Source organism: Protopterus annectens, chromosome 1.part1 (assembly GCF_019279795.1).
Source record: "Protopterus annectens isolate FY-2018-M chromosome 1.part1, PAN1.0, whole genome shotgun sequence".
NCBI classification, from domain to species: Eukaryota; Metazoa; Chordata; order Ceratodontiformes; family Protopteridae; genus Protopterus; species Protopterus annectens.
In genome coordinates, this window is record NC_056726.1 from 433,971,309 (window position 1) to 433,983,404 (window position 12,096).

The 12,096-nt window shown below is 40.9% G+C and overlaps 1 protein-coding gene across 1 annotated transcript in view; it reads right to left on the minus strand.

The window, feature by feature from the left end:
* ZC3H7B (zinc finger CCCH-type containing 7B) overlaps positions 1-12,096 on the minus strand; it is a 1,999,702-nt gene that overhangs the window by 1,096,692 nt on the left and 890,914 nt on the right. The window lies entirely within an intron of this gene.

Here is a 12,096-nt window from a genome sequence, read left to right on the forward strand (position 1 = left end):
TGCATGCATGCTTCACAAGTATCAAACATTTTCAAAAAAACAAGAACAGATCAATGAATAATATCACAAAAAAATACATTTTTAAAATACTCATTATCCCTTGTTGTCTGTCAGCAGCTGTATTTCCCACTTTTCCAAATGGGCCATTTGTTCCTGTTGGACAAAAGTGAGCCATTATACAAGCAGCAATAAGAGACTATTCATGACCAAACTCCTTCCCACAGCTGTATGTCTCGTATCACCATGACGGCTACTATGCTTCCATCATGTGAGTTGTAATTTCTGTGCACCCGCTTGTGAAGGCTACAGCAAAGCATCTAAATGAGTCAAATACATGTCTAAGGCTCACATTCATGTCTGACATCCCCTCTTCTAAAGGAAACTGTGACATCTCAAGATGAAGAACACCTTCCTCCCTCCCAGAATGAATATAAACTTCCACCTCACACCAGCTGCAACAGACACCCAAAGCCACTACCTGAACTCAGGTCATCATGGTCATGGTCAAGGTTTAAGCCCTCTACACCAATCCAGCTGACACAAGACAACATGACTTCCAAGAAATGCAAACTCAGTACACAAAAATATCTGAACATATAAAGATGTGATGGAAGGTCTTTTGTTCTGAAGCATTTATCCGAATACTCCAGCTATCCTCTCCAAAAACTGATGCACATTTTCCCTTGCTCCTACCTTTTGTTGTTTTCTAACAGGTATCTGTAAACTTTCCTGCTGACTAGCAAGTCAGGACTTGCATGAGACGAAACTGCCACCCTCGCCATGAAGTATTTCAAGTCAACCTACCTTGAACAGCTATCACCTACATGTCTTCCCAGCGATGTCTATTTTATTCATGAAATAATATCTATACTTATGGTTACTTTTAAACTGTAAATGAAAAACTAAAAAGCAGGTAAGAAAAACTGTCTATTCATTGTTTTAAGACCACAAGCTTACTACTCTGTGGAAGTGTTCTGTTATAAACCAAGCACACTTTTTTCATTAAGAAAACAAAATATCAATGTGCAAAAAGTCAGTATGCACTGCAACAAAAGTTTCTGCAAGGTTGTTAGCCTATTACAAACCTATGAATCTATGACTATGACAATGCCATCTTCCTTAGTATACGATGGCGTTCAGATGTCTGAAGAAGACCCTTGCATGTGAACAGCTTGGATGGATGTATTTGGCTCCTCAGCAATGACAGCCACCAAACGGGCTTCATCAGAGGGATAAGGAAGAGTAGGTGTCTGACTCAGGAGCTATGAAAGCACTCCTCCTGAACCAGTACCCTCGAACCAACCAGAACCACTAAGTACTTCCACCACATCTCCTGCCATCTCTCTCTCTCAATTTTTTTTTTTTTAGGGAGGTGGTAGGTAGAAGATGATCCTGATGTCTCCTTGGCATACCAGGCTAAGGCCTCAAGGGTATTCTGTTCTAGGTATTCAGCTAAGGAAGAAAGCCCACACCTTAGGGCCTGGCAGAAGTCACTGCTGCTGACACTGTAATTTGCACATTTCAAATACACAGTGGTTGAGATCATCCTTATGGGGAATATGCCTACTACAACCACATATTCCTTTCTTAGACAGAAGTAGCTGGAAAAACACAGAAGTACTAACCAACTGTATCTAACTACAAAAATATAAGGGGTGGGAGAACAAGCTGGCCCAGTAATGCAGTTATCTGCTCCTAGTTATGAAGCTGGCAGACCATGAAAAAGATGAGATGAACTGAATATGACAGAGGCAATACAGTGGGCATCTGTATTTGTGAACAGAGGCAAGAAAGTTATAAAAAGAGCATCTGCCAACTCCATTTTACAATAGCTTGCTCAGATAAACCAAAGGCTGGGTATACATCATGCAAAAGGAGAAATTAACCTGAGCTCAAAGTCAAACAAGATGCATGAGGACATGTAGCAAATAGTCCAAGTAGCAAGGACTACTGCAACAGGGATCTAAATTAAGAATATACACATCTTTAAGCTTTTAAGGAAGGAGACTGTTTTATATACAGGTAAACAGTTTTAAGGTTAAAGACAGCTGAAGTGATTTCTTATGTGGTACACAGTTCTTCCAGAGAATGTGGTTTGAACCTAGACCTTGTGGAGATAAGACAATATCTACTCCATCTGTGTGTTATTTGTTACAACTTCTGACATGGAACCAGCGGTTTGCTCTGGTGTAATGATGGTGGAGAGGTGGTCTTCAGGAGTCACAGAAAACCAATGTCCAGTTCACCTATGATTCAGATCCTGCCTTCCCATTAAAACCTGTGTTGTGTGTTGGATTGATGTCTCTACAGATACCAGATACAGGTCTTTGCAATTGCTGATGCAGTGCAGGGAAATGAAGATGTATAGAATCTTCCCATAAATAACAGATTTTCAAGAATATTTTCTGTTGCAGTAGTGGCTCTTGAGATTTCTACCTGAGAGGACATGGCAGCCTGTCCACATACCAGAACTTTTACTTTTCTCCAGGACCACTAGATTCCCTCCTATACCAATGTCAAGGCATCAGTGCTATAAAGGGACACAGGCAGTCACCATCTTCTGGTCTTTCTTATCCTTAGCAGTTTCTGGAATAGCTTCTGGGTGCCAGACTATGACAGACCTAAGGATAACCCATCCTAGGTGAAAGAGAATCAGGACGACTCCCATATCTACACCTGCAGAGCCTCTTGGAACACAGAAACCTGATCCATCAGAGAGGGAAGTGTTACCTGGAAATCCATCCCAACCAAAAGGGAAAGGAAGATGACAGGATGGAGGGAGGGAACCAGTAATGCACCAGTGAATGTGCTTTAACATCAACAATGACCAAGTTCCTACATAACTGTACTAGGCCCTTCATAATTTAGTGTTGTAGCACTGACTCTAGGAATGACTCTCAGATATTATAGGAAAGAGGACAGCTGATCTGTTAAGGGAACCGTGGACCCAAGGCCATGCAAGATGGCTGTAGGAAAATCTGCTCTGGTTCTTGAGATGTTACCAAAAAGTACAGTTGTGTACACTTACCATAAATGTAGATGTTCAAGTGTATTCACTGTTGCAGTCACTACATTTGGGTAATCTGCTGGCAGGTTGTCCTCAGTCGGCCTGAATAACAAAGTCTTTGGTCTTGCGTCGGTTGCTGTCTCTTCTTACATGACGTCAGGTTGTCAGGGTATAAAACATGCAGCAGACGCCATTTTATTCAGTTTTTCTTGCCCCAGATGTCAGGTGCCCCCCAAATGGAGAGCAAAATTATATATATATATACATAAACAGAAATATATATAAATGCACTTTTAGCAACATAACATACCCTCATCTAATAACAAACACACCACAAAGGCTTTAGTATATAGTGAAGGAAAGAAAAAGTACAGAAAAGGGGGATGGCGAGTGGGCGACCCCGACTGCAACAGTGAATACACTCGAACATCTACATTTATGGTAAGTGTACACAACTGTACTATGTTTTTCGTGTTTCACTATTTCAGTCATTACATTTGGGTAGAATCCCAAAGCTACGGATGGGAGGATGGAGCCAAACAGCATTAGGAGCGGCTATAAGGCCCTGCAGAACTGCAGTGGCAAAGCCTGCCCTGGATTTGGAGAACAGAGGCAAATGATAATGCTTTATGAAGGTATGAACAGAGCTCCAAGTAGCAGCCTCTAGAATGTATTTGGTTGGAACCCCTCGAAGAAAAGCTGCTGAGGTAGAGGCAGCCCTGGTGGAATGAGATCTGATCCCCTTGGGCAAAGGTTTACCTTGGTGCAGGTAGCAGAAACAAATTCAGTGGCTTATCCACTTAGAAATAGTCTGCTTTGATATAGCCTTCCCCTCTGACCCTGCAGCAAATGCTACCAGTAGTTGCTCAGACTTTCTTACAGATTTGGACCTGTTCAAGTAGAATCTTAGTTGTCTGTGCACGTCCAATGTATGCAGAATCTGCTCCCCCTTGTTCTGCTGATTTGGGTAAAAAGTTGGCAGGTGAATTGTCCGATTAAGAGCCACACTGGATACCACCTTAGGCATAAAAGAAGGATTGGTCCTGAAGGACACCCTGTCTGGGTAAAAAGTAATAAAAGACTCCACTGCCATGAGAGCCTGTAATTCTGAAACCCTTCTTGCTGAAGTGACTGCCAAGAGAAAAGCTGTTTTCCAGGATAGAAATTTTATATCCGCAGTACCTGCTGGTTCAAAAGGAGGCAGGGTGAGTTTTTCCAGCACAAAATTGAGGTCCCATACAGGAGTTGGAGATCTTCTGGGAGGCCTTAAATTTTTGGACCCTCTAAGATACTGTTTAAGCAGAGGATGAGAAAAGTAGGTGGCTCTGTATTGTACTTGAGCCGAGATGGCACAGGCATGGATTTTTATTGAAGAAAAAGATAGGCCCTTGTCAAGCATCTCAGTCAAATATTGTAAAATCTGAGGAATATTGGGCTTTGCTGTGTCTGTACCTTGTGCTTGGTTCCAAGCATAGAATCTCTTCCATTTATCAGCATAAGATTTTCTAGTACTAGGCCTTTTGGCTCCCAAAATGACATCCATCACAGATTTACTGAGAGGTGTGGCTTGAATAATTAAATGATCAGTCATACTGCAAGGTTCAGAGTTTGGAGCAGAGTGTGCAGAATTTGATTGTTCTGCTGAGACAGTAGATGAGGTATTTGAGGCAAGTACCAAGGGGGGAGTTGAGACATATTCCTTAGAAGTGGGTAGCAATGTTGTCGAGGCCAGTCCTGAGCAACTAGGATCATTTTTGGTTTTTCCTGTCTGACTTTTAGTAAGACCTTGGAGAGAAGAGGCAGAGGGGGAAAGGCATAGACTGATAGGTTTTTCCAACTGAAGGATAGGGCGTCCACTTTCCATGCTTTTTTTTGATGAATTCTTGTGCAAAATTTGTCCAGCTGATAATTTTGGGGAGAGGCAAATAGATCTATGTCTGGGCTCCCCCATTTCCATGGTAACATGCTGAAGATTTGTGGATCCAGTTTCCATTCATGTGGGTCCATAAGATTACTGCTTAGATCGTCTGTTAGAGTATTTTGTTTTCATGGCAGGAATTGAGCTTGAAGATGTATTTGGTAAGTCAAAGCCGTGTTCCACAATGCCATGGCTAGTCTGCAAAGGGGGTAGGAATGTGTACCCCCCTGCTTGTTTATGTACCACATAACCATGGTGTTGTCCATCTTTATCAGTAGCTGTCCTGGATGAAGTAAGTCTTTGAAGGCTGTCAGAGCATTCTGAAGAGCTAGCACCTCTTTCTGGTTGATATGCAGATGCATTTGTTTTGGGATACATTTGGCCTGAATGCATCTCCCCGCCAGGTGGGCCCCCCAAGCATAGTCTGATGCATCTGTAGTTAGGGTTTGTGTGGCAGGGGGTAGAGTGAAAGACAGTCCCTTGTTTTGGTGACATGTCTCCGCCCACCAAAGAAACTCCTGTTGTAGGCAAGGAATGAGAGGTATCATTGTTTCCAGACTGTGACAGTGTTGGCTCCATAAACTTTTTAGGTACCACTTAAGTTTCCTCATATGCAGTCTTGCATATGGAAGTAGTAGAATGCAGAATGCCATGAACCCCAAAGCCTGCAGATAAGTGGGTTTTTGTTGCCATTTGTTTGAAGTATATTGTCAGTTGCCTTTGTTTGTCTGGCGTAAGGTAAACCATCTGGGCAGTTGTATTCAAGCTTGCACCCAGGAATGTAATTATTTGAGAAGGTACCAGTTGGGATTTGTTTTCGTTTACTGTGTACCCCAAGTATGTTAGAAGCCTTTTTACAAATGCCAGATGTTGAAGAAGAGTGCCCTTGTCCTCTGCTTGAATGAGACAGTCATCCAGATAAGAATAAATTTGTATACCTCTTTGTTTGCAGAATGCAATTACTGGTGCCAGGCACTTTGTAAAGACCCTGGGTGCAGTAGATAAGCCAAAGGGCAGTGCAGAGAATTGGTAATGCAAATCACCTGCCTTGAAGCGGAGGTATCTTCTGCATGATTCCCTTATTGGGATATGCAGTGATGCCTCTTTTAAGTCTAGAGTCATTAACCAAGCATTTCTGCCCAGCATGGGCAGTAGCTGTTGTAAAGTCAGCATTTTGAATTTTGGAATGTCCAGGAACGTGTTCAAAATCAATAAATCCAGTATTGGACGCCAAGAATTGTCTTTTCTGGGTACCAGGAATAGTCTTGAATAAAAACCTTGCCCTTTTTCCTTTTCTGGTACTGGTTGAATAGCCCTCATATCCATGAGGGACATAACTTGTTTCTGAGCCTCTGCCCACTGATTTTGTGGCAGATCTGGCCATCCATTTGGAATTGGCAAAGTATGGAAATGAAATATGTACCCCTGGGATACTATGTTCAATACCCACTTGTCTTGGGTAAATAACTGCCAATTTTTTGTATGAAGTGCTAGTTTTCCCCGCAAGGGGGCTGCCAAAAGATAAGTGCTTGGTGATGGTAGAGGAAAGTCATTGAGACTGCTTACTGTAGGGTTGTCCTTTGTTTCCTCCAGATTTGGAGGTTAAGGCACCCCATTGCTTTGACCTGTAAGAACCCTGCGATTGGTATCTGGAGCCTTTTGAGCACCTGGATTTGCCTTGAGTGGCTCTGCTGGACACAGGAAAGGACCAATTTTTAGTAGGCCAGTGCCTACTGAACCTGGGTGGCTGCACTTGCAAGAAATCTTTTACAGTTTGCATAGATTTAGCTTTGTCTTCCATTTTCTTTAAAACCTCTTCTGCCTTATTAAAAGAGTGTCATGCTGCAAGGGGGCATCCAACAATTTAGCTTTAACATGATCAGGCAGATTTTGCTCCTTGAACCAGGCATGCCTTCTAATCACAGATCCAGTAACTGCGGCCCTGAAAAAGGCCTCCAAGGAATCAAAACCACATTGCAAAATATGCTTTCCAACCTGTTCTGCTGAATCCAATAATTCCTGTAATTCTTTATTTTTCACACAACCAGAAATCAACATCATTTTTTGCTTTAGTAGGCCCATAACATACTGTTGATATTTAAGCATATGAAACTGGCAGTTTAAGGCTCTGATTGCCAAGGTAGCAGACATATAAACCCTTCTTTCCCCATCTATCCAGCGCCCTGGAATCTCTATCAGAGGGGGTAGGATTTTTTGGCTGTAGAGGCCTTAACATCCTTGGAACCCTGTGAAATAGTCTCAGGGTCAGCAGCAGGATTTTTGAATTGAAATTTGTGGGAGTCAGGAACCCTGTAATATCTGTCTGGCTTACTAGGAGCCGGAAGTAGGGAATCAGGAGCCATGCTTGATTCTGAAAACACATCATCAACAATGTCTAATACAGGAGGTATAGCCAAAGGCCTATGCTGAGGAAGAAGGAGGAAATCCCTAAGCCTCTTTTTTGATTCCGAGAAGTCCTGACTCTCCCAGTGAAAATGTTCCCTTAAAGTATGCAAAGTTTCTCCAAAAGAGTAATCCTCAGGAGGAGATGCAGATGGGATGGATTCCTCTGCATCAGAATCCTCATAGGGTGGAATGGAAAATTCCTGATCAGAAGAAATGGAAACCTGATCTGAAGATTCATAATCAATGCCTTGCCTAGGCCTCTTAGCAGGGTGGGGTTCCCCTGATCAAGGTAATTAAGTCCTCAGCCATTTTGATCATCTGTTTTATAGGCATAGGGGCCTGAGCATGTGGTTCATGCACTGTTTTTTTAGACATAGAAGGTGCTTTTGACCTTGTTTTTGAGGATGGCGTCGGTTTTATATAAAAACGTTGAGGCCTGAAAACACCCTCAGAAGCCAGTGCCTGCTCATCAGCTCCGGACCCATCCAATGGAGAGACATCCACGGGTTCAATACTCTGAGAATCTCAGGGCATACCGGACTCTGCATGGGTCTCGGTAGAGACCTGCGACTCAAAAGTAGCGGGTATCGGGGGCTGCAAAAGCGCCTCACTGAGTACCGGCGACTGGCTTAGGAGAAGCTTCGTCATCAGTTTTGGACCTCAACGGTCTGTCTCTATCTTTTTCTTTGTGTTTTTTGTGAACTCCGGTAGTTGGATTACTAACCGACGACATTTCAGGATAATTTAATCTTGATTCAAAATACTTAGAAGCAAAACTATAATGACGCTTAATAGTGCGTTGGTTAAATCTAGCACAAAACTGACAGCAAGGCACATTATGATCTGGGCCTAGGCAAGGAATACAGTATAAATGAAAATCCTTATGAGGTATTTGCTTCCCACAAGTAATGCAATTATTAACTTTTACTGACATCAGCAAGGAGCAAGAAAAAGTTTCCCCAATGGGGTACTTAGCTTTAGTTTGAAGACTTCGGTTCTGAAACTCGAATGCGAAAATTTCAGGAGTCGGCCGACCGGCACTTACAAACTGCTTCTGCTTCGGGCACCGCGCGGCAAGAAAGACTAAATAAAATGGGGTCGGCTGCATGTTTTATACCCCTGACGTCATGGAAGAAGTGACAGCAACCGATGCAGGACCCAAGACTTTGTTATTCAGACCGACTGAGAGCAACCTGCTAACAGATTACCCAAACATTGAAACACGGAAAAACATCTGCAATGTTCTGCAAGGTAGGGACAAATGACCAGGTAGGTGTTTCCATAATAGCCTTTTTGTTACACCTCTGAGGAAGATTACGCTGGTAAGCTATGCCTCCGGTGGAACAAGCTGTCATTCTGCCAGGAATGTTTCCTATAATAGTTTTAACAAAAAGTAATGTAGTTTTAATCCATTCTGAGACAGTTTGCTTATTGACAGCCTACTCTTCTTTCTCTTGTAAAAAGGGTATAAAAAGTTGAGAGATTCTGAATTGCTTTTTCCTGTCCAAGCAGAATATCAGCAGTCTGTGCACTTCTAGGAAATGGAAGCGTCTCTCCTACTTGTTCAGTGGTGAAGGAAAAAAAAAACAGCAAGTGAATGGCTTGATTTAATGACAGTTCTGTAACTACTTCTGGCATGAAGAAAGGGTTACTACACAGGATAATCCCTGTCCTTGTGGAATACTAAGGAAGGTTCCCTGGCCATACCTCTGAACTGTCCAGATTTTCACAGAATGCCCAGATTTTTGCCCTATGCCTCATATTTTTGGTCTATTCCTCAAAAAATATGTGGTTTTCTGGCAAATCATTGAGATGATTTGAGGATTGAAGTCATTAAATGATATATATTTGAGTTTCAGACTTCAAATTCTTCAGAAAATTTGTGTTAACACAGACACTGTTACTCTAGTAACTTTTAAGTTTATAAGAGTAATATTTAAAATGTGTCCCTATTCTTGAGCCTTTGTTCCCCCATTTTGTCAGGCTTTGCCAGATTTCTTGCACTAAGAGTTTGAGAGGTATGTTCCCTGCAAATAAAAGCTTGCAATTCTGTAACTTGTCTAGCTGAGGTCAAGGCTTCCAAAAAAAGCAGTCTTCCAAGATATAAACTTAATGGAATTGGAAGAGGCTGGCTCAAGAGGATGGAGAGTTAACTCTTCTAACAAGAAAAGAAAGTCCCAAGGCGGAGCAATATCTTTTGGGGACCTCAGATGAAGAATCTCTAATGAACTTGTTTTGCTGGCAAATGTGAAAGGAATGGTGATTCTAGTAGTAGACAAGCAGAAATGACTGAAGCATGTATCTTTATAGGGGTATAATCTATATCCCTGCTTTGAATAGGTCTCATAAGTGGGAGAGGATGAGGTCAGCAGTGCTGACACTGAGCCATGTCCTCTGTCTCAGCACCAGTGGGGAAAACCTTTTTCATTTTGTTATACAAGATTTTCTCATGTTGGGTTTCCTGGCTTCATTAAGATGTGAAGCACATCCTCAGAATAATGTGTCTGGTAGTGAAGTGTGCCAAATCGTCCACACCATCAGCCTTACAATCAGCAATTTCGGGTGAACGATCAACCCCAGTTCTGGGATAGGAGAGCCACATGCTGAGGTAACAAATGGTTCCTTTACTAAGTTTACAGCAGGGGGAGTCTGGACCAAAAAGGCGCTATCAGGATAATTTTTTGGACTCCTAACAGATCTACTGTAACATCCCAAATGAATGGAGAAGGCATCTGTCACCCAGGCCTGTCTTGAGGGTATCCAGGTGCAACAGTTACTTCACTGTCGTTTTTTTTTTTTTGAGGAGCACAAAAGTCTCTTTCTAGTACACCCCACTTGTTGACCAAATCCAAGACCTCTTCCCTCTTAAGCAACCATTTGTTTGGCCCTAGCACTGGTTCAGCTTAAGCTGTCTGCCAGACTGTTGCTTAATTAACAGATACTTGAAATCTATAAACCCAAAAGAACATATGGGGTAAAGTTTATACTCTTATCCAAGCTATGAAACTTTAATCCCATATTCAATCAGAACTATATCTAGCCTCCATGTATTTTATTCCTCTCTCAAATAATTTCTTAGTTAATCATGGCTATGCCCATGCACCTCATCTCTAGGATTTATATTAAAAAAATATTTTACATTCTTACTAACATAAGCTCTCATCATACTATCTATCTATACCTTACAACATCTGCCCACTCCCTACTCAAAGGAGACTTGTATCTTATTTTTATTTCCTAGTATAGTAGACAGACTATACTTCTAATACTTTTAAACATACTGATTGTTATATTTAAAAGTCATTTATTTCTTTTTGTTTTTACTTCACTGGTGTCTCTTCATGCTTTACTGTATCCGACGTATTCCACTACCATACTGTAAGTATATATATGTTTTTTTAGGGTGAAAAGCAAAAACAACCAAAAAGCACTTGGCCACAGGATAAGGATCCAAAAACAATCTCCACTCAGTAGTATTAAAACACTTCTTTAATAAAATTCCACCTCCAAATGATAAGAGCACAGTAAAAACACAGTACAGTTAAGTGCTTTCACCCAGTCTAAATACTAGGCTTCCTCAGAACTCTTAATGTAATTAAGCCCTTCAAATAGCTTAAATTACAACATGTGACAGCCCTTCCCCACCAAACTAATTGTTAAACACATACATCCCTGTTTTGTACAGGTAAGACCTTGTCCACTTGTTTAAAAACATTAAAAGTCAATAAATCATATTAACAAAAAATGAATTCACAACCACAAAGTGTGAATGAATATATGTGTATATATACATAAAGTATATAATTTCTACACCAAAAAACAATCAACACTCATAATAGTTACAGTTCACATTACAAATCATAATCTGGCAGCTCTTAACTTTAAAACACTGCCGATGTTAATATTATCGTTTAGTCCCAGGGCTTTTCCAGCATCTAATTTGAGTTGCCAAAGCAACTCCCTGTATTCCAATTTAGATTCGCAACTACCACACAAGGGGTCTATACAAACCTGCTCCAATACAAAAAACTTTGTCCATGTTTTTACACATTAGGGAATGTTTGTAAAAGGCATTTGTTTCCTTCCCTCTACTGACTTCATACATATGTTCATAAACCCTCCTATTTAAATGCCTTTCTGTTTTTCCTACATAAAAACATTGCATACACATGCCCAAATAAACTACCCCCTTGGTCTTACAACTGAAATATTGGGAGGATTGAATATTATCCCAGGCATCTTTCCCATTAGTAAACACTTTGTCCTTGTTAATAAAAGGATAGTGTGTGTTAGTCAATGGATGCGAACTTCCTTCCCTGTATTCTTGCAAGTCTCTCTCCAATTTTCTTAATTTCCTTTCAATAATTTTCTCACAATAATTGTCAACCTCTCTAAAAACATTCTCATATTTACTTTTCTCTCTACCAAATAATTTGTCATTCAATACTTTCTGGTGTACAAAATTTAATTCTTCATAGTCCCGTATCATTAAATTCATTACTTCAATTCCAGTTCTGTTAAAAACCTCACACAATTGTTGGTACAAATTACTGTCCGGTTTCACATTGTTAGGAAATCTGAATATCCGTAGTCCCTTTGGGACTATGTTAACCTGTACACATTCTCTTAAATAATCAATTTCCAATTGGTTAACTTTAAATAAATGCAATTTATCGCTAAACCCAATAAAATGGTCGTCAAAATTACTCGTATTACGAGAAAAAGTACCTTCATTTAAATTAAATCTTTTAGTAGTCCAGGTCTC